Source organism: Octopus sinensis, linkage group LG9 (genome assembly GCF_006345805.1).
Source record: "Octopus sinensis linkage group LG9, ASM634580v1, whole genome shotgun sequence".
In the NCBI taxonomy this organism is placed as follows: domain Eukaryota; kingdom Metazoa; phylum Mollusca; class Cephalopoda; order Octopoda; family Octopodidae; genus Octopus; species Octopus sinensis.
The window spans coordinates 95,998,622-96,023,618 of NC_043005.1; the positions used below are offsets into that span (position 1 = coordinate 95,998,622).

At 36.7% G+C, this 24,997-nt stretch overlaps 1 protein-coding gene across 3 annotated transcripts in view; it reads right to left on the reverse strand.

The window, feature by feature from the left end:
- Positions 1 to 24,997, reverse strand: part of LOC115215651 — a 132,796-nt gene that overhangs the window by 78,818 nt on the left and 28,981 nt on the right. Inside the window, exons 1-2 of one of the 3 annotated variants that reach the window (XM_036506184.1) lie at positions 8,585 to 8,591; positions 5,500 to 5,504 (exon numbers count right to left, since the gene is read on the reverse strand). The exons of the other annotated variants lie outside the window; for them this stretch is intronic. The gene's annotated coding sequence lies outside the window, so the exon portion shown is untranslated. Of the gene's footprint in view, positions 1 to 5,499; positions 5,505 to 8,584; positions 8,592 to 24,997 lie in introns of those variants that run through there. 3 annotated transcript variants of the gene reach the window in all.

The window sequence follows — 24,997 nt, forward strand, 5'->3', positions numbered from 1 at the left end:
TTTTTCAGATATTGATAGGAATTGATGGAGTCACTGTTGTAGTCGGTTTTCCAATGGTTGCTGAAATTTGTTGAAAGTGTTCCTGCAGTGGTCTCACAAATCTCCTTCTGGAATTCCTCACAAGAAGTGTGTGAGGGCAGCCATGTCTCAAGCTTGTGTGTGTTGCCATATCTGGAGTGCTGCTTCCAAGTTATGTATTATACATGCATTTTTTTTATGAGCATGTTACCATTGTGTGTGTAGGTTGTCAATGTTGTGACTGTTGATTTCCAACCTGTTGTTAATTTGGGACTTTTGTCTGTCTATGAGGATATGCTCCTTAATTCTTAAATTTCCTAAGTTTCTGTCGTTGGCCTCCATTGTGACTGTTATGTTTTTGTTGATGTTCCGGCATCTGTCTAGATGTTTTCTGAAGAAAGGGGTTCATATGTTTAGATGTTATTTGAATGCAAATGTGTAATGGTCTTGTTGTGCTACCCACAAAATAGATGAACATCAATGGAATTTGTATCCTTGTGGTACCAGTGCTGGTGGCACATAAGAAAACCATCCGAACGTGACCGTAGCCAGTACCGCAACGACTGACGGCCACGCTCGGATGGTGTTTTCTTATGTGTCACCGACACAGGTGCCAGACGAAGCTGGCGGACGGCCACGCTCGGATGGTGTTTGTTACGTGCCCTCAGCACGGAGGCCAGTCGTTGCGGTACTGGCTACGGTCACATTCGGATGTTTTTTATGTGCCGGTGGTACATAAAAAGCACCCACTACACTCTCGGAGTGGTTGACGTTAGGAAGGGCATGCAGCTGTAGAAACTCTGCCAGATCAAGATTGAAGCCTGGTACAGCCTCCTGGCTTCCCAGACCCCAGTCGAACTGTCCAACCCATGCTAGCATGGAAAGCGGATGTTAAACAATGATGATGATGATGAATACATAACTCGGAAGCAGTGCTGTGGATATGCCAAGACACACAAGCTCGATACACAACTGCCCTCACACACTTCTCACGAGGAATTCCAGAAGGAGCTTCGTACGACCACTGCAGGAACATTTCAGTAACCATTGGAAAACCAACTATAACAGTGACTCCATTAATTCCTATCAATATCTGAAAAAGGAATTTTTATATTCCAAACTATTATATTAGACTATGAATAATTAAATTATTTACAACGGTTATTATAGTCCACTTTGCATTGTTGTACCATTCCAGACACGTAATATTTCATAAATGTATATGATTAATAGGTTTTACTTTGCAACATGACGACACTTTGTGATTTTTTTTAACTGGAGACTTGATGAAATTTAGTAATCAGAAGTCTTTCATGCATTTGTGTGTTAGTGTATACCAGTATACAGTGGTGTTGAACTGAACCCCATTATGTAAAAGAATAACTTAACCATTTCCCAAAATAAGTACCAGATTGAAAATTGTAGCGGGAGGTGGTTCCTTACTTGCTGCTCCATTGCTGATTCATTCTCACTTTTTTCCCTAAATGTGAGTAGCCAAATAGCTCCCTTGCAACAAGGTTCTGCTCTACCCCACCCCTTTCTCCCATCCATTATAAAGATGCACCTACACCCCCTCCTCAGATGCTGTAGACCTGTGGGCTGCATGACAACCTCACTTATGACCAGTGGTATGAAAAAGCCACCCACTACACACTGTAAAGTGGTTGGCATTAGGAAGGGCATCCAGCCATAGAAACCCTATCAAAACAGATAATTGAACTTGATACAGTTCTGGGACTCATTAGATGCCGTCCAATCCATGCCTACTTGAAACATGGGTGTTAAATGATGATAATGATTGATAAAATAATTTTTTAAAAACCTTCAATACAGAGCCCAAACATGACCACAGCCCAAGGACTGAAACCAGTTAAAGGAGAGTAAGACAATGAGCAAAGGTGAACTGCTAAATCTTCAACTGCTCAAATAAAGCTCATTCAAACAAACAAAAATATGGCTACTTGCTTATAAGCAAACTTTCCTTCAACTCAACCAGCATGGCCTACCACGAACTGCATCAGGGTCATGTAAAACTTATCCCATTTAAACACATTCAATACAAATTGCCTTTCTCCTTCACTTCTCACCTTCCAGTTTACATTAGATAACATTTTTTTCCCTTGTTACTTATTTCAAGCCTTTCATAGTTCTTAATTTACCAATCAGCCATGTTTTTTTCTACCAGCCACCAAAATGCAACAGGTAAAACTGAAACATTAACTACCCTTATTCTAACCCTACCCAGCTATCTTCATGCTTTGATCCTTAACAACATACATTAACTATGAATACTATCCCATCCACTAAAGATAATAAGCTCATTTACAATTACACTGAAGGCATTACTCTCTACTTTATCTCAAGTCACAACCTACATCTTTTGTGGTGAAAAGTTTTCTGCCAAATCACATGGTTTAAGGTTCAGTCCCACTGCATGGCACCTTAAGCAAATATTGTCTGCTGTAGCTCTAGGCAGACCAAAGACTTGTGAATGGATTTGGTAGATGGAAACTAAAAGAAGCCCATAGTGTGCATGTGCATGCATGTATGTGTGTATGTTACTGCCTCTCTGCTTTGATGTTGTATGCAAGTGTCACTATTCTGCAAGAGGTGTCCTTCATTTCTAATCTCTTAAGACATGTCTGATCATGGGGAAATATTACCTTACTTGGAAACTGGTGAGGGTTGATGACAAGAAATACATCCAGCTGCAGAAAAATCCATTCTAGCAAATTGCATCTGACTCATGTGAGCATGGAAATGTGGGCTTTAAATGATGATGACTTTTTTTTCATAAGAGGAAGGGCAACAGCCATGAGTCTCCAAGACTGGTGACAAGAAGTAAGAAAGTTATTTTCAGGTCAAACACCTGTTCCAAATGCCTGCAACAGAAAGGGCCTGAAGATGGCAGTGTTAAAATTAAAAACAGATTAGAGTCTACTACTCAAGAAAAGAAGCAGTATTTTTGATGGATTTCCACATAATTCCCATCTAACAAATTTCACTCGCAGATATAGTAGAGACAATTGCTTGAGGTGCCATACAGTAGGATTGTACCCAAAAACCATGTAATTCTGAAGCAAATTTCTTAACCACAAAGTCATGTTTGCACCTATAAATAGATTGAGAAAATTGAGAAAAAAAAAAAAAAAAAGTTTCTTTCAGCCTCACAAAGTTGAAATTACAATGAGAAAAATAGTTTCTTAGTTTTGTCTTGCTGTCTGATTACTGATATCTGGCTAACAATGTTTTTATTTATTTATTTATTATGTCCTAACAATTATTCGAATCTTTCAGATTGGTCTGTTTGTCAATGTATAAAGAAATCTAGAAATACAGAAATATCCAATTATTATGCCAGGCTATTGAAAGAACTAGACATATTTGGAGCCTATAGCAAGATTTCTTCTATAATATCTAATATTAGGCTAACAATATAGTTTGTGAATTACTGCCATTGAATCTAAGAGTGCTTTATCAATGACAAATTACTTATCCACCATGTAGATTTCAAGGAGTGAGCTGTCTATAGAATAGATATATAATTTGAACAATTGTTCACAGAGATTGTTTCTCCTCTGAACCATTAATAAATACAATGGTGAATACATACAGAATCTCAATTGGTGTTTCCACCTACAGAACTTGTTTAAGTAGAATGTTCCATTATTCTGTCCAGTAGGGACGGGGGCATTCTATATATAAAACAGGAAAGGAAATCTTGCTCAGTATGCTAATGAATATGTAAATATGTAATTATACATGGAGTTATTGCTGTAGGCATATTAACTCCTCTTCCTCCTCCTCCTCTTATCATTTAGCAAGTGATATATATCCCCCAATATTTCCTTGCTCAGAGTGGTTTTATCTTTAGTCTTCTATTACAATTCCATTCACATCTTGGATGCTTTATAGGAATACAACCGTTGTCTTAGAGTTTTGATAACTACATGCTGGAAGAGTATAAAACATATTAATACCAAGAGTATTATCACTGACATGACAAATCAATTATAACGAACAAATCTGGAGGCATAAAACAAGGGAGGGAGGTCATAACGGCAGTATGTATTGAGAAATATGTAAATGGATGTGATAGATTACTGGGTGATGTCTTAGGGGAATCCCATTATTGTTGGTGATACAGCATTCTATTGCAGCTATATGATGTATGTTCGCGATGAAGTGACATGTGATGATGACTTACTCCTGAACTGAAATAAACTCCCAGCCTCTGTATCATGAATGGTTATGTGGACCATCCTAACGAAAGCCAGAGCTTCCTTTGACCACTACATAAAAAGTATTAAGAAAAATTGTTATTTAGATATACTTTTATTTTAGTTGTTTACACTATTTTACTTATTTATACTCTTACACATTCAAAGTTCACAAATTCCTTTATTTAAATTATCATATTTCTTTCGATAATATCAATACGATAGAGTTCTATATTTAAGAGATGAGGAATTATGTACATTATTTACGATTGACGGATATTTGTCCTCATCTTGTATGTCAGCTGACATACCCTCCAGCCTTCATCAGGTGGCTTCGGGAAATTTCGAACCTGGCTTCTCATTCCTAAGGTATTTTTCAATGTATTAAGGAAGGATAGGAGAATATTAGATTTATAAACCCTAAAATTCACTCCATAATTGCCCACAGGTACATGGCGTAGTGGTTAAGAGCACAGGCTACTAACCCCAAGATTTCGAGTTCAATTACAGGCAGTGACCTGAATAATAATGACAACATTGAAAAATACCTTAGGAATGAGAACCCAAGTTCAAAATTTCCTGAAGACACCTGATGAAGGCTGGAGGATATATCAGCTGAAACATTGTGTTAACAACAAACAAGATGAGGACATATCCGTCAATTGTAAATGTATATCAATATGATTACAAAACTTCTTTGTAGACAATATTTTCTGTTTGGTCGACGCTAATTTTCAAATTACTGGAGTCTGTTGCTCTTCTTATAGTGATGTATAATATTGGCTGTGTGTGAACATCGGAGTGAGTAAAAATACACCTACACGTTCTTTTTTTCCTAAACCAAAAAAGGGATTTGCAGCATATTAGAAGGCCAGGGTACTTGATTCCATGCAAAAAATCTGAGTTTTGTTTTTTTCTTAGTGAAAATCATGTGTGCGTTAATACAGAAAATTACCCCCAAAATATCATAACCATTGGTCTGGCCATCTGGCCATGAAGAGGGAACAAGGAGATGGACAGACAGATGGACATAATGCCCATTATAGTAAGATAGCAAGTCTGCCCATCTACAATGGGAAATAAAAGGATAATATCGCAAATCTAAACCCTCTGAATTCATGAACTATACGGGGGAGGGGGGTATCCAGAGTTAATCCTTGTTGCCAGAATTTAAAAAAAAAAAAAAAATCAAAGGCGATTTAATACAAAACTCAATATCCACTAAATAATCATTCTTTTTCACAAATTTATTCACTAAAACCTTTCCTGATTATCTCCTTCGTAATACCAAAAAACCATCATCACCATTGGTGCAGCTGTTTGACCGTGAAGAGGGAACAGACAGGCATAACGCCCATTATAGTAAGATTAGTTAACTTTTGCTTAGACCCAGTTCATCCTTGATTGAGCAGACTTATGGTCAAAGGCACTCCAGATATAACCATCCTAATACATCCCATACATTTGTCTATCTAGAACTGCACTGGATAATGCTTCCTGCATTTTTTGCAGTTTATTTTTAAGATGGGTGTTATTTAAGGGAGATTATATTATTCCTGCAGGTCAAGCAATTGTATAAACTCTTTTGTTGTTTGGTGGGTGACTTCTATTCACCCCTATTCCAGTACATCTACAGAGTGCAGATCAGTGATTTAAGAACATTCAGTCAATATTTCTAACCATAACCTTCCTCATACTTATACTAGATAGGTTGCTCTAAAATTTAAAACTTAAAGACATTGATCTCTGTCATAAAAACAATAAGACAGTTTTTTGAAAGGGACTTGATGAAGGTTAGAGGAAGGAACTGTACCCACGGCCTTCTCATAACCTCTGAGACTGACCGCTACTTTATTGTTATACTAGTAGTTTAAATCTTACCATTACATTTAGCTACTGTGTGATGTCAGAGGATGTTGCCAATAATGAAGAGATTAAGTAGAAGAAACACAAATGAGTTCAAAATTTGTCAAAAAGACAGATCTTTTTAAAAGCCTGGAGTACATGGAAAAATTTCTTTAAATAAAATAACCCTTGCCAGTAAAAAAAGTCAAGAATTACTGCTCAATACTGAGGTCATGAGTCCAGTCAAAGATTACACATTGCAAAGACATTACCCAGTTGTTTTAACTTTCAAGATCTACCAAATAGTTGGATTTTTTAAATCAAGCTGGAGCACTACCTTCAAAGGTAAGAATAGAAGCTTCTAGTTGACCAAATGACTGAGGAAGTATCTGTTACTGAGGAGACAAAATTATGCCAAAACACTTACGTCTGACAGTCCATTGATGTCATTTGGAGCATGTTGTTCTTAACATACAGTCTCTAGAAAGTTGTCCTCTGAAACTAGATCTCATAACAAGCATTGTTCCACATTTGTGTGTACACAATCGTATTATGATGTACACATTATTTTGATCACTTCTCTTTCAAGTGCATTTACTTATTCAAGTGCTGATGCCAACCCCCTCACCTCGACTGGCTCCTGTGCCACTGGCACATAAAAAGCACCCACTACACTCTCGAAGTGGTTGGTGTTAAGAAGAGCATTCAGCTGTAGAAACATTGCCAGATCAGACTGGAGCCTGGTGCGGCACCTGGCTTGCCAGACCCCAGTCAAACTGTCCAACCCATGCCAGCATGAAAAACAGACGTTAAACGATGGCAAAGATGATGGAGCTAATTGTGTTTACTACTTTTATTACTAGTACATTTATTTATCCCAGAAGAAAAAAAGATTTCAAGCTCAAGTAAAATTTGAACTTGGAATAAGACACCTGACTAGTTTACATTTAAATTTGAAATTATCATCCTTAAAATATGGTAGAGTAGATTATGGCCGAAGGGTTTGATCTTCATTAGAACCCTAGTTTCGTAATATAAGCCTACAGCTAAAATTCACATGCAATAAGTATATCCTAATACTACAATGGCCAAATTATTTAGTGTTATACCAAATTCATAGTAACTAATAAGAAGTTTACAAAGCTGTACTAGCACTGGTAACAATGCCTTTTGTTTGGTTTGGTTTATGATGAATCTATAATGATGATGCTTTGTACACCTTTTGTAGACAGATAGACAACAGTAGACTCAATGAATTAGCTGTCAGCTTAGTTCTTCTGCTACTGTACTCCTCAATATGACATTATATAGTATAACTAACGTCAGGTATATGCAGTAGATTACAAGTTCTTGAATATTCCAAGCAACATGGTTAACTGAGCATCTATGAGAAACAGAATGAGATGATTGAGTGTGGCATGGCTGACTGGACCTTTGGCCTGTTTTGGTGATTATGTTTTAGCACAGGAGACATGCATGTGCGTACAGAAATATACAGATAGAGGAGAGAAAGAGAGAGAGAGAGATTATACATACATACAAACATAACTGGATGTTCACACACAATCAGAGAGAGTGAAAACATGTGATGTCGAATAAGTCTGAGTTGAATCAGTGATGTTATATAGGTGACACATAAACAGCTGTGCCAAAATATTTTCATACAGCAAAGGCACAGACCATCATCATGGCCACCACCACCACCAGCTGAATGGAGAAAATAGGATACAGCATTAATCCATTAGCATTTAAACTGGTCATATCCATCCCAAATATTCTATTTGTTTTATGGTGAAACCAGCCAGATATGACCTATTTCTTTATTACCCACAAGGGGCCAAACAAGGACAGACAAACGGATTAAGTCAATTATATCGACCCCAGTGCGTAACTGGTACTTATTTAATCAACCCTGAAAGGATGAAAGGCAAAGTCGACCTCAGCGGAATATGAACTCAGAATGTAACGGCAGTCGAAATACCGCTAAGCATTTCGCCCGGTGTGCTAACGTTTCTGCCAGCTCGCAGCCAGATATGACCTCTTACACCTATCCTACAATATCAGTCTAAAAATTAACAATCAAATCATTGAAATCTCAAAGCTACAAGATAATGCATAATTAATTCAAAACAATGTGAATAAATAAGTATTAGATTTGACAGAGTAATTTGAATGCTAGGTATTAAACAAAATGGAATTTATTATAAAGAAGCAAAATTCCCACAAACTGGAGGAAGCTACAAAATTATGGCCACATAATCATCTGGGATGATACAATCTTAGTAAAAATGACAACATGTGAGAGAGAGAGAGAGAGAGAGAGAGAGAGAGAGAGAGAGATTGGCAGGATAAGGAAATGTTCCAGCAGGATGAGTTCACTGAATCGCAGTCTTGGTACTGCTGATTCATGGAGAGGCATGACCTAAATCATTTAATTTGTTGAACAAGTGGGTGACTGCTGGGAACCTAATTACCACAACAGGATAACTGAAGTGACCTACAAGTTGTACAGGTATGTCAGTATGAAATGTCATCAAAGGTAATTGTAAAAGTAGAAATAAAAGCCAAAGTACCTAAAATGGACTACTTTTTGAAGAGAATTATGACCTAAAAATAGCTCACCAAAAGAAAATGAGCCTGTCTAAAGGAAGATATAGACATATAGATGAAGCAACACTGATCTCTGTAGTGTGTGGGGGGAGGGGGGCATACATAGATGTGGATTTGATAGATGAGAACTGAAAGAAGGTTGTTGTATATACAAACAAGTGCGTGTGCATGTGTGTGTGTGTGTGTGTATGTGTGTGTGTGTGCACTCTTTTGTCTAAACCAGATTTTCTATGGCTGGATGCCTTTCTTAATGCTAGCCCTCACCTATTTCCAAGCAAGGTAATATTTCTACATAACTGGATATGATCACATAGGATGCTGGAAATGTACTACACTTCGTGTAAGACAGTGCCAATCAGTTACAACTACCATACAAAAGCAAGACAAGGAGACACACAGACACACACACATTCCATGAACAACCTCAACTTTTTCTGTCCAAGGAATTTTTTAAACCCATTATTTACATACTATTATTTATGATTTCAAATTTCACCATTCCAAAATGAGGGAGACTCAGGAAGACAAGGGAAAATGTACTGAAGGATGACCTCAGGACACTGAACCAAATTACAAAAGACAGAGATATCAGGCACCTTGGTGTACTCAAGAAGACCCCGTACTCCACAGCAGAAGTGTTAATACCGCTCCCCTATGAAGAGGATTGGCCTACAAGAGTGTCCTGAGCCAGTGCCATGTAAAAAGCGCTTGTACTAGCACCAGAGAAAAGTGCTTGTGGCAGTGCCATGTTAAAAGCATCCATCACACACGGTAATGTGGTTGGCAATAGTAAGGGTGACCAGCCATAGAAACCAAAGACTGGAAGCTGATGTAGCCTCCCCTGCTTGCCTGCTCTGGTCAAACAATCCAACCCATGCCAGCATGGAAAACAGACATCAAAAGATGATGATATGATGATGATGATGACATAAATGTTTGTGTATAAAATGTACTATATTAACATTGATACTATTTTTCTTTCAAAAAAGCACACCATTAATCAATCAATTACAGTTGAGAGGGTAAAACTGACGCCATGTTTGCAATCAGTGCCTGAAACTTCTAAAAACACCAAAATCTAAACTGCAAACGAGGGCTTCTAATTTCAACCACTGAATTATTATGCCATCCTTTAAACATCTATTTTTCCATGCTTGCATGGGTTGGATGGAGTTTATTGGGGCAGATTTTCAATGGCCAGATGCCCCTCCTGTTACCAAGCAAGGTAATATTTCTTAATAACCAAACATGGTTTCTGCAGAATATTTGGAATGAATGACACTGTATGTATGACAATGATACTCATCTACAACTATCAAGCCAAGGAGACACAAACTTACAAACATTTACACACACACACATGCATACACATAAAGAACTCTGCTCTATCTGCAAAACAGGAACTAAAGCTGATGGTATTTTTGTAATCTGTACCCAAATATAACAGAACAAGTTTAATTCATGTTAGCCAGTATAATATATTTGTATATTACCAAATATATATATTTGCAAAATATACTTTGCTAATCATGAGGGGAATGTAAATCTTATCCCTTGTTACTTCTTATGAGCAAAGAAATGTGATACTGTTCTTGAAAATATTAAAAGTAAAGATGGCTTTAATAGAGAAAACCTATAAATGTTCTTACAAAAAAAAACTGTTTTTACCTTAAAGTATGTTAGCTTCAAGATATCTCCAGTTTTTTGCTTTTTGTTGCTGTTGTTTTTGGTTGTTTTTTTTTTGAGTTTTTTTTTTTGTGTGGTGGTGAAGGAAACCAGTAGAAGATATGGTGCAGCAGTGAATAGAAGTATGTCACATTGCCTGCTGTTAGACCTGTTGCCATGAACCAACTAACAATTCTATGGCAGAGAGCAACTGGTGCACTATTCACTGTATCTCTGCACTGTAAACTGTATCCTTCAAGTATGTCATTATATAATCATCTTTTATAGCACATTGTTACAACTGATGAATCAGCCAAAAGCCAAAACAACTTCCCTTTTAACAATTATCAGATCTAAATAGATGAATGGTCAAATTTGTATTCGTATTCTGTAAATTCTGGCCCATAAACCATACCGTGTTTTATATATATACATATATATATATTGGATGCTGTAACTTTTGTGTTTAAGAATAGGTATTAAGAATGCCAACTGTTGCCACTGACTCTTGTTTTTTTCTATTTGATGCTAAATAAAATGAGATATATTTGTTTTGGATTGTTATTCTTCAGATAAAATATTACCTAAGGAAATTTCTATTTTTACCAAGAATAGAATAAACAGTTGTCAAGACTGTGAGGAGCATGTGAGGAGAAATATATATATATATATATATATATATATATATATATATATATATATATATATATACATGTGTGTGTGTGTAATATTTCTCTCTCATTAACTTCAATTGTTAGACAATATTTATTAGGATAGTATAGAAGGAAGATGCTGTGTACTGTGAAAATGGAAAGTAAAAGACTTAAGGTACATTAAACAAATTGTCTGAGACCTACATATCAAGTGGGGAAAAAGCACAGCATCGTGATATTGTTGGCATATAATCAGCTGAAAAATAATACAGCATAGGTACACATATGTATATATATATATATATATATATATATGTATGTATGTATATGTATGTGTGTATATGTGTGTGTATGTGTATATAGGGACTAGTGTGCTGTGTGTGCATATGTGTGTGTGTATGCGTGTGTGTGTGTATGTGTATATATATTTTTCTGTGTATATGTATGTGTGGTCGTGTGTGTATACGTGTATGCATGTGAGTGTGTGTATGTATACATATATGTGTATGTGTAGATATGTATATGTATGTGTAAGTGTATATATATGTGTGTGTGTATGTATATGTATATATGTTTGTATGTGTGTGTATATATGTATACATATGTGCATAGGTATAAGTGAGAATCTCCTTATTTACCTAAAACTCTATTCCCTTTTTTTATATATATTTTTATATATTTTTATATATTTTTTTATTTTTTTATTTATTCTTCTATCTAATTTAACACTGACTCCTTGACCACTCCCCCAAGTATGATATTTTGCGCTATGCCTACCCCCAAAAAGTCCCCCACCAACACCCCTTTAAACCTGCCTAAATGTATAAATGCCAATACAATTCTTGTTAACTAGCTTCCTGAAGATTTCTCTTGAATGAAACGGTTCTAGTCCTGTAGAAGCTCCTTCTATATAATAAATATATATATATATATATATATATATATATATATATATAGGCACAAGTGTGGCTGTGTGGTAAGGAGTTTGTTTGGCACTTTAGACAAGGATCTTCTATTCTAGCTTTGGCCAACCAAAGCCTTACGAGTGGATTTGGTAAATGAAAACTGAAAGATGCCTTTTGTATAAGTGTGTGTGTGTGTGTGTCCTTGTATCTGTGTTTGTTCACCACATCCACTTGACAACCAGTGTTAGTTTGTTGACATCGCTGTATTATTTGTTGTAGAAGCTCCTTCTATATAATAAATTAATTTTACTCTACTATGTATTGAGTACCTTATTTACTGTGGTTAACCCCGAATCAACCCGGGACCTACATATATATATATATATATATATTATATATATATATATATATATATATATACTTTATTTAAAGCAGCAGAAAGTTCAACAAAATCTGTTACTCTGAGTTTCTCGTTGCCGTTCATCAGACAGTTTTTGTTAGCATATTACTCTACCACTGGTATTTGAGTACTCTTTTTTTCCACCTTGCTTCACATTTATGTGTTTACTCCGGTATATATATATATACACACGCCGGGTGAAATGCTTAGCAGTATTTCGTCTGTCGTTATGTTCTGAGTTCAAATTCCACCGAGGTCGATTTTGCCTTTCATCCTTTCAGGGTCGATAAATAAAGTACCAGTTTCACACTGGGATCGATGTAATCGACTTAATCCCTTTGTCTGTCCTAGTTTGTCCCCTCTATGTTTAGCCCCTTGTGGGCAATAAAGAAATATATATATATATATATATATATATATATATATATTATTTTAGTTTTACTGGTTTAATTTGTATTTATATAAGATCAGTAAATGTTGTTCATGGATTTAGTTGTATTATCATGTCAATACAGAAACTACTTATTCCCAACGTGTTGCTAGATGCAAGACAATGCAATCAATAAATACAAAGTGTACATTCCAGGTAACTCAACACTGATAAATTTAGGATTAAAGAATCAAGCTTCTTTTATTTAATTCAATAGACTTTAGTTGAGTTGAAAGGCTTTGTAGCATGCCAAGTTTGGTTTCAAAATCAAATTCGATGACTGGCGTCCGTGCTAGCAGAGTGGAAAGAGCACCATACGAGTGTGATCATTGACAGAACGGCTAACCGGCTTCAGTGCCAGTGGCACTTAAAAGGCACCATTCGAGCATAATCATTACCAGCATCAAGATTGAAGCCTGGTGCAGCCATCTGGTTCACCAGCCCTCAGTCATTCGTCCAACCCATGCTAGCATGGAAAGCGGACGTTAAACAATGATGATGATGAGCAAATATAGATTCCTCTAAGCATATGATCAGTTTCCCTGGAGAACCTCATTAATTATCTTGCTATGGCATGTTATTATTCATTTGAATACATCTGTGAATACATTTTGTTGTGCTGCCGCTAGAATTCATTGTTAGAGGATGGATGATATCTATGATTTAACACATCAAAGAGAGAAAAACTTTATGACTAAAAAATAAATACATTTTTTCTTGTAAAATACAGGTGACGGTTGTTGAGAGTATACAGGTGACGGTTGTTGAGAGAATGCATGGGCTAAGACTATGCGCCTTCATTGGTCAGTTAAAATTGAGACAGTGTTACATGACAACTTGCTGGGGCTGCCTGCTGGAGCCTAGCAGCAAGTATTTAAAGGGAAAAATTTGACAAAACAGTCAGTCGTCTGCTGACACTCGTTGATGCTATGTCGAAGAGGCCAGGGAACAAAAGAAAGAAGACATGCACCCAACACCAGAGCTGAAGACACCTCTGAAAGGGGGGGCCCAGCCACATCAAAACGGTAGAGGAATAGGGGCCAAAACCGGACATGGTCCCTTCTGATGATGTTTTAAGCTAACTGGATCCTATAAAGGAGCTGTTGTGGTAGCAGACCACGAAACACGGTTGTAATTCCTCAGAAACAGTTGTGTTGTAAACAAGAGCAGCTTTGGTGATGACATGAGTTTTGATTACACAAGTTAAAACTTTGGTTTTCATTATACTATAGTTTTCTTGTTCATAATTTTTATGCACAATTTAGTAAGTACCCATGGTAAGAATACTTCAGAAAAAGGGGAAAAAACAAATGAATGGAGGTGACATAATATAAGAGAAAGAGGACTTTCTAGTCTTGGTTAGAGCTGACTTCTCTAGGGTAATAAAGATATCTCATTTCCTTTATTGCTATATGTGCTAAATGACAAAGGACTACAATGGTGAGGTGTGATGAGATCAAGCCAATCCATGCCACTATCATAAAACAAATTTGAAATGATAATGATGAAGTCTGCAACTAAGTTTCAATACCTAATTGAAGTTCAAATGTCTAATAGTCTTGGGCAATGAGTGAATGTTATAATACACAATACTTCCCTTCTTGTGCTTAGTGAAAAGATAGCTGTTTCAAAAAGAGTGTATTGTTCAGATTGTCAGAAAAAATCGGATACATCAAAGGTAGCTACTAATCTTCTAAGATGAAGGAGCTTCCACAATGTCACATGACCTGGAAACAGAAACCAAATGTCCTTCAAATCACATCCTCTCATCTTATAAAATAAGAAACATACACCAGCAATGACCAACCAAGCTGAATGGATGTCTATCTACCTTATCTATGCATTCCCTGGTTCCACATTGATTCCATCTACCAAATTCTATTTATAAAGTATTAGTCAACCTGATACTTTGGTAGAAAGCACTTACCCTAGGTACCGTGTAATGGAAAATAAACCCAGGGCTACATAACTATGAAATAATCTTGACATTGACTAAAGATGTGTGTACATGATGTGTTGCAACAACATGTCCATCTACCAAATTTGACTTGCAAAGCATTGGTCAGCTCAAGGCCTTGGCAAAAAAAGAATTCTCCAAGGTGCAATGCAAGGGGAATGAACAAGGAACCATGCAATTATGAAGCAAAATTCTTAACCACACACTCATGCCTGATGCATACATGCACTACAACACCAAATGAACACTCTTCGATATTTCTTAAGCACCATTTTGGAAAGTAAGTTTTTGTTCCTATTTTGGCATCCTATCTAAATCATATTTCTTGCAGAATATAGAACACTGACCTGTAGTTTACAGAAAGTAAATGAACATTCGAAAAAGACATTGGTATAAATGAGAGATTTCAAGGTTTCACTAAATTTCATCTATCACAAGAATTCTCATGATAGCAGCATCACAGAAATTTCTTTTATATCAAAATCAAAATGTGACTTATGAACCAAGACTAGAAGAATCTAACAAAAGAATTACATGCAAGAACTACACTTAATCAAATAATCTCTCAACTTGAATAACTCTGGTAAGTTAACTTCACTGAGAAAAATGACATATTGTAAATAATTTTGATTTATTTCATCCAGCAGCTGGAATAAACTTAGCTGTAATAACTTCTGGGATATAATAATATATAAGCATCATCAAAGAACTGCAACCTGCTGTATAAAACATGTCACTGCTGATGTATGGTAGTGAAGAATACAAGAGGAACTTGAGGGAAAGGCTGACAACACGCAAGTCACCAAATCAAAGCATTAGTGTAAAAGTGTGTTAGTAATGTGAATAATTGAAGTATTTAAATATTTAAGCATAAATGAACAAAGCTTACAGAAACAGTGAAGAAGAGGAATGTAACGCTGTGTTTAAACAGAAACTATGAAGATTTTGCCATTTTGCTGTTTCCATTTTAATTTCACATTCTACTTGTGAAGTGTTTCAATGTGTTAGTAAAATAACAATAACAAACAATAATAAGAGTACCATATGAGTGAGATCATTGCCAGAGCAACAAGCTGGCCTCCATGCTGATGGCACATTAATAAAAACCATTCGAGCATGATCGTTACCTCCATCACCTTACTAGCACTTGTGCAGGTGACACGTGAAAAAACATTTGAGCAAGGTCGTTGTCATTGCCAGTGCTGCTGAACTGGTTCCTGTGCAGGTGGCACATAAAAAGCACCATTTGAGCATGGCCGTTGCCAGTGCTGCCTGACTAGCCCCCGTGCCGGTGGCATGTAAAAGCACCTACAACACTCTCAGAGTGGTTGGTGTTAGGAAGGGCATCCAGCTGTAGAAACTCTGCCAGATCAGGTTGGAGCCTGGTGCAGCCATCTGGTTCGCCAGTCCTCAGTCAAATCGTCCAACCCATGCTAGCATGGAAAGCGGACGTTAAACGATGATGATGAATGAGCAATATGATTGTAAATGGGCTGATGTAAGAAATGTGGTAAACATTTAATGTCTTGTCTCTATCATAGAAAAAAACGTAACATTATTATAGTGATTTAAACTCTTCACTGCATTATCAGTTAATTTGGACAATAAGATATAAATTATGCCATCTCAGATATTACAACTCATAAGTGGAAAAATGGATAATATTTAGTTTTCAAGTACAATTTTTGGTTGAAAAATCTGGAAAAAATTGTGCATTTTATTCATTTATAAATATACTAGCAGTATCGCCCGGCGTTGCTCGGGTTTGTAAGGGAAATAACTATATAAGCATTTTTAGAGAGTTATAGCCAAAAAATAGCAAAAAATGCATTAAAAATGGAAAAAATATGATGGTAAATTTTTTTTTAAATCGTTGACTCATCGTAGACATTTTTAGAGAGTTACTTCCCTTATATAATAGCGAAAAAATGCATTAAAATGGAAAAAAAACGATGGTAAATTTTTTTTTAAATCGTAGACTCATGTAGACGCTTTCTTAGCCATTTCTGTTTTGGTGTCTTCAAGCCATGAAGTCGTTGTTCTAAAAAACGCTGGTCTCCTTGACAACGCATTACGACGTTGATTTCCTTACACTCCCTTCCCCACAGGTGCAGGTGTGAGCGTGGACGCCAACTCCGCCGCCATCGACACACGAAAAATTATGCATTAAAATGGAATAAAAAATGATGTTAAATTATTTTTAAAATCGTAGACTCATCATAGACGCGCGCTAATACTCAGACGGGCTCGATATGAATCACGACTATAAGCTACCCGAATTTGGTTAAACTGCACCGCAAAATGTGGGAGTAGTTAGGAATCTAAATCGAAGGGGACAGACACTCACACAACTACAGTTTTATATATATAGATATACATAGCGCAGTAGTGGTGAGATGTGACAGCAAAGAAAAGCATACATTCACTCTCTGCATGCAATTAGACTCGGAAAGTTCGTGAGGAACCCATTGACCCAATTTGCTGACTTTTCCGATAGCACACAGGTCTCAATGAATGGTTGAATGACCAAATCCAAGCTTCTCTGCTAGTTCCTCAACAGTTACGATGAGATTTTGTTCCACCAGGTGTTTCAGGATGTCCTTGTCGAGTTCTACAGATCTTTCAGGATGAGGCTCGTCTTCTAGGCTGTAGTTTATGGCTCGGAATTTCTGGAACCACCATTGACACTGCCTTACGCTTATTGTCCAATCCCCATATACTGCATTAATATTTCTTGTACTTTCCGTTGCGTTGTTGTCTTTATTGAACTCATAAAGCAAAATATGCCAAATATGCTCCTTTGTTACTTCCAACATAGCTTTGAAAAAAATAGCTGTTAAAATCGAAATGCACTCTTCAAAACTTGCACTATGAATAAGGACAAGATAAAATTACTACTACTGCTTTTATAGCAAGTTAATATAAGTAGTTTATCCCATTCCCCTCTGACATTTAGTTCAAGCTGTTGAAAAAACCGCATTATTATATATATATACATACATACATACATACATACATATACACACACACACTCTCTCTCTCACACACTGCACACATTTATATTCTGTTATTCTTTTATATGTTTCAGCCTTGAGGTTGTGGCCATGCTGGATCATGTGTGTGTGTGTGTGTGGTGTCTATCTGTCTGTCTGTCTGTATGTATATATGTATATGTATGTGTGTGAACAATAATATTTTCAACAGATGTGTTGCAAATGTATCTGATTGTTCTCAAGCTTCAATACTGTGTGTGTGTGTATGTGTGTGTGTGTGTATGTATGTATGTATATGTATGTATGTATGTATGTATATGTATGTATGTATGTATGTATGTGTGTATGTATGTATGTGTGTGTGCATGTATGTATGTGTGTGTAGTGTGTGTGTGTGTGTGTATGTATGTATGTATGTATGTATGTATGTATGTATGTATGTATGTATGTATGTATGTATGTATGAGAGTATGTTTACTTTATTACTAACACAAGCCACTACGGTTATTTAATGTAAAGTCTTCCTCAAATCACTCTCTCTTGCTATTTACTCTCTTCCAAGAACATTTTCACTCACTCTTATGTCTTAGCTTCCCATACATTTTACTCATGTATCTATCAGCGTCATAGACAGAAACAAATATTACATCGCCATCGTCACCGCATTCTATTGTCTACCTGTCAACACACTGAATTACTTTCACTTTATTCGTAGCACACTGTGTGTGTGTGCGTTTGCATGTGCTGTAAACCAGACTAAGAAAAGCATTTGACATACACACCAGAATGTGAGTTTTCTCTAAATTTTGCTTAATTGGAGTTTAAATTTTAAAAACTGGACCTGGCATGACCCGATGCATTCTACTCTTAAAAATGCTAGGTAAATTGTAATTGAAGAAATCCTATATTGTAGATTTCTATAAGATACAAAGGGAGGCAGATAAAATCTGCCTTTTATAATAAGAGATTACATAACATTTTAGAACTTCTGTCAAACAATACTGAATTGAAATTCAAAATATAATAACCTATGTATTAGGAAGGGCATCTAACTGTAGAAACTCTGTCAGATCAGATTGGAGCCTGGTGCAGCCATCTGGTTCGCCAGTCCTCAGTCAAATTGTCCAACCCATGCTAACATGGAAAGCAGACGTTAAATGATGATGATGACGATGATAAATGCAAATTGTCTATAAATATGTCTGCCTTGTATTCAGAAACTACAAAACAAGCATCAACAAAACCATATATTATATTCTATTCTCACAGGGAAGTTATACAAATTTACTTTGAAATATAAAGTGGCATTGTTTTTTAATTCAGCTTTGTATATTTTCATAAACCCATCAAAAAACCTATCTTGTCTTACCATTATCTCTCTGTTCTTTAGAGTGAAAAGCAACAGAGACACATGAAGTGTCACAGATGGAGAGAGAAGGCAAGAAAGTTGTAGATAAAGGGAGATATAGATACATCCATGGAGAGAGAAATAACTAGTGATGACATCAGTTTGTTCATGTTTTCATCACTATCCCTCATGACAGTTTTTGGTTTGTTTGTTTGTTTTTGGTTGTTGTTTTTTTTTGTTTTTGTTTTTGTTTTTTTTTTTCATGTTTTCAGAAGATCAATCAACATCACAGGAGCTAGAATAATTCCTATTGATGACAGCAATTTTTCAGGCAAAAAATTATATGTGCTGTCAAAGCTGTTCAGCTGTGAAGTCATTTAAATTCCAGGATCGCTTCATCCTATTGAAAGTGTTTTATATGATGTCATTGAAAGACAATTTCACTGTGATTCATATTTCAATGACAAAATACAGAGATCCTAATTCATAAAGCATGTAGCTTGCAATGCATGCTACATAACAATACTTGTATACAACGCCTTCACATGCCAGATAATCTACTATATATGAGAGAGCTCTCTGTACGGTAGCTAGACCTGGTATAAAAAGCAGCCAAATGTCCCTGAAATCACACTCTGGGTCAGTTCCTACTTTCTATTGATGCCTGTCTTTCATTCTTACCCTTAACCCTTCTGCATTTAAACCGGCCATATCCAGCCGAAATATTCTACCTATGTTATGTTCAAATTAGCCAGATCTAGCCTCTCACACCTGTCCTACAATGTCATTCTTAAAATATACAATCACATTATCAAACTCTCAAAGTAATGCGATAATGTATGATCAATTCAAAACAATGTGAATAAATAAGGATTAGATTTGACAGAGTTATCCAAATGCCAATCGGTTAACTAACTCACCAGCCAGATTCAACATCATCTACCTTCATCTCCTATTTACTTATAACCACCTCTGTTTCTACCCATCATACACTCTTTCCTCCACACATTCTATTACAATCCTTATCCACCCTTCCTTATCCCTATGACACCAAGTTCTCTTCTATTCATTTTGGACATGTTACCTTGATAGTGTGCTCCCGACTACTCATTTTCTTATCTTTAACCTCATACCCTCACCCACTCATATAAGTTTCCTACTCAACCCACCCCACTATCTACCTAATCACTCTCTCTCTCTCTCTGTCACTAACTCCTAACACTACTCTCTCTCTCTCTCTTCTCTCTCTCTCTCCCTTCCCTCACTTTCCTTTCTATTACTCCTTCCCTACCACTGTTTTTGTTAGTCCCTCCACTAACATGACCCTCACACACAGCAATAACCCACTCAAAATGCTTTAACTTCCTCAATATCTCACTGCATCCTTTCTCCTATTCTCCTTTTTCATGCAAGTTACAAACCAACCTCATAAACACCCAGTACCCTCTGTAAAATGCATTAGCATTAGAAAGACATCCAGCTGCAGAAACTGAAATATTAGAGCAAGTCTGGCAAAAGAGGCTGACAAAAAACATACCAGTCTTAAACAAAATAAGTACTGGAAGTCGATTTCTTTCACTATATCCCTCAAAGCAGTGCCTCAGCATGGCCACAGTCCAATGACTGAAACAAGTAAAAGATATTTAAAACAAAACAATATAGATATATCAGTAAAGCAAAAAAATAAAACATCCAAAATTTATCTTTTGATTCTCCACCATTTACAGATACAATACTTCAATGTATGAATGAAGTATTAACATATATTGGCTTCAAATTTTGGTGCAAGGCCACAAATTTCGAGGGAGAGGGTAAGTCAATTACACTGACCCTAGTACTCAACCGATACTTATTTTATCAACCCAAAAGGATGAAAGGCAAAATCAACCTCTGCAGAATTTGGACTCAGAACATAAAGATGGACAAAATGCCACTAAGCATTTTCCCCAGTGTGTTGTGAATCTGCCAGCTCACTGCCTTTTCTACTCTAGGCACAAGACCTGAAATTTTGGAGGAAGGGGCCAGTCGATTAGATCAACTCCAGTACGCAACTGGTACTTAATTTATCGACCCCAAAAGGATGAAAGGCAAAGTCAACCTCAGCGGAATTTGAACTCAGAATGTAAAGACAAACGAAATACCGCTAAGCATTTCACCCGGTGTGCTAACGTTTCTGCCAGCTCCTCACTGCCTTGAAGTGTTACAGATATTGACAGTAAAATCAATGGAGTGGGATTACCAAGAATGAGGGAACATCAATGTGGTATCTGAACCAGCTAGAAACAGTAGCCAAATCTGCATCAAATTACAACATATCCATTGTAGCTAGAACTGATAGAAATAACAGCCGACTTTCCCTTAGCACTTTTATTACAATATTTATGTTGAAATACACTGCCTTTGTTTAAATTTATTCTGAAAATAAAGAAGAATTTAGTAAAATAATTTTGTTGTTATTAAAATGGTGCTTTGAACTTAAATTTACATGAAATTTTGATGGAAAATTTAAATTTTGATCACTGTGAAATAAGAAACCTCTTTATGACAGCTACCCTTGTTAGATATAGTGACCAATTTGCTTCAAATCGCACATGATTGTGTTACGTATGTATAATCCACCAAGAGACACTGCTACATGATAGTTAGACCTGATAGAAAAAGTAGAAATATTTCCTAAAAATCACATCTTGCACCACCACCATTACCATCATCATCATCATCATCGCTTAACATCTGTTTTCCATACTGGCATGGGTTGGACGGTTTGATTGAGGTCTGAAAAGCCAACAGCTGCACCAGGCTCCACTCTGATCTACAGCTGGATGCCCTTTCTAACACCAACTACTCTGAGAGTGTAGTGGATGCTTTTTACGTGCCACCGGCACAGGAGCCAGCCAGGTAGGCTTGGCATCAAGCATATATGTATCTGCCAACAAGAGAGACAGTGTGGTAACTTGATCACCAAGAAATGGTAGCTAAATCACCCTCCAATCACTGTCATACATATGGAGCCAAATTTCCTTCAAACCACATCCTGCTTTGTTATATGTGTCCAACCCATGCTAGCATGGACAGTGGACATTAAATGATGATGGTGTATGAACCAGTGAGGAAGACTACTAAATGGTAATTAAGCTTGAAGGAAACACAGCGAAATCTCCATGGGAAATATCTTAATTTAAATGATATAGACCTATTAGCACTTACAGAGCAATGCAATAGAAGATAATGCTAACTTATAGCACACAAAATCATAACTCTTGTGATATCTGCCTCACTTGAGCAACAGCCTTTGTAGCTTCTAAGATATTTAATGTGCATCATTAAGATACAAGGCTCGTTTATTTGGATCTGAGAGCTAAGTAATATGAATGAGCATTAAGAGATAATACTAAAGTACTGCAATGATAATAACAATGCATTTAACAATGTTTTTATTGATATTCTGCAAACAAAACTGATAATAAGTAATTATGATTTTTATTTACATTCTCAACTGGTCAGTGTGGATATGACAAACTCTATCAACCTTTATGACTAGTAATACAACATAAGGCTTCAATCTCAGCATCAAAAGAATAACGCACACAGAAAAGATCAATGTTACAGAGACACCTGCATGCACAGGTACACATACATGCATGAGCACACACTCAAATTCACTTATATGCTTAGGTGGATGAATATGTTTGGTGTACAGACATGTTAGCAAAACGAGTATATGAACAGGCAGGTGAAAACAGAGACGCACCAAATAGACATGCGGATATATAAAAATCTCCTTGCAACACATATATCCTCATACACTCACATAACTCACATACACATGCAAATACACATCACATACACACATGCATATATTCATAAATATGCACACATATCCACAGACTAACATATATAGTTATCCTCATTTTGTGAAGGGTAGGAGGGGATAGACAATAAATATACATAGAAGGGGAGGAAATACTACGATATAATAGGGAATGAAATGATAAAGTTGAAATATGGTGAAAAACAGTAAAATACAATACATCACAATAGAATGTAATGTAAGTACAGTAAAGTGAAATAGTGCATCAAGTACAATAAACAGAATAATAATATATCATCTCTCTATATATAAACGGCAAAATGTCTCTGTGTGTGTGTGTGTGTGTATCCTTTATACAAATCCACAATTTTTCAGTTAGAAGGCTCGCACTTTCTATGGTCATTCAAAACCGTCCAAGGGTGGTCGTGCACATCTTTACATTTCCCCAGTCACCCAACAAAGCCATTAAAAAATCAATAGAAGTGACATTTTTGTGAATTTTCTATCCAAAACCCAATCAAAATGCCTGAAACTTGATACGCCAATTGAATGCCAGCTAGCTGTATGTGATTGGTCAGAGATTTGGACAGTACTCACGTGTATGTGCGCACGCACGCAGCTGTATATGCATGCACTAGCAATATGACCCGGTGTTGCCGGGTCATAGTGCTAGTATATAATAAACATGATCAAGAAAATGGGTAAAGTTCCCAATGTGAAGGAGCTAGTTCATAGATGCACTTGCTCAGTAGTTAGCATGGTTGTGCATTGTGTGACAGTGGATATGGATTAGTTACACAAGTGCCTTCTTTACATGTTTTTTTTTTAAACCCTTTAGCGTTCACATTATTCTGTCAAAGGCAATGCTCATTTATTCATATGCTTTGAATTAATCTTACATTATCTTATAGCTTGGAGATTTTGAGGGGGTAACTATTAATTTTTAGAACTAGAGAAGAAATTTCAGGTGTAGAAGTAAAGTCTAGAAACAAAGGATTTAATTTAGCAAGACCCAAAGTCTTAATAAGTAGGAAAGAGGACAAATCCCTTGAGGTAGATGGCCCTGCTTGATATGTAGAAAAGGCATAGGTAGAAACTCCATAAGATGTATCTGTTGCAAGCTATGGACACATAAAAGGTGCAGCAATATCAGAGAAAGGTTAACAGGGAAAATAGTGTTTGTGTGTGGCAGGTTCACAGGTACAATAAACACTAGAAATATACAGAAAATGGACTTCATCAAATGCCAGTGGGAAAAAACTAGAAGTAGTTGATAGCTTCCATTATCTAGGTGGCCAAGTCAGCAGCAGACGTGAATGCTCTGAGAGTGTAGTTGCTAGAATAAGAATAGGCTGAGCAAAGTTCAGAGAGTTCCTACCTCTGCTAGTAACTAAGGGCCTCCCTCTCAGAGTGAAAAGCAGATCGTATGATGGCTGTGTGCGTATGACAGCCAAGGATGTGAGTAGGCTTGAAAGAAATGAAGCTAGGATTCTTTGCTGGATATGCAATGTCAGTGTGCATGTACATCAAAGTGTAAGCATCTTGAGAGAAAAGTTGAGCATAAGAGGCATCAGATGTGGTATGCAAGAGAGATGACTGTGTTGGTATGGTCATGCAATGCATATGGATGAAGACAGTTTTGTACAGAAGTGCCAATCTCTAACTGTGGAGGGAACCTGTGGAAGAGGCAGACCCAGGAAGACATGGGATGAGATGGTGAAGCATAGTCTTTGAACATTGGGCCTCATAGAAGTGATGACAATTGACCAAGAACTCTGGCAATATGTTGTGTGTGAGAAGACTCATCTGGCCAAGTGAAATCATAGTCACGGCTGATGTTGGTGCTATGTAACTGGCATCCATGCCAGTAGCACATAAAAGCACCCATGCAGGTGGCATGTTAGATGCGCCAGTTACACTCTTGGAGTGGTTGGCATTAGGAAGGGCATCCAGCCATAGAAACCATGTCAAACCAGACTGGAACCTGTTGCAGCTCTCCAGCTTACCAGTTCCAGTCAAATTGTCTAACCCATGCCAGCATGGAAAGCAGACACTAGATGATGATGATGATTATGATATTGTTGGGTTGGTGTAAGGGGGCCAGATTTGGCCAATTTGAACATAAACCAGGCAGGATATTTT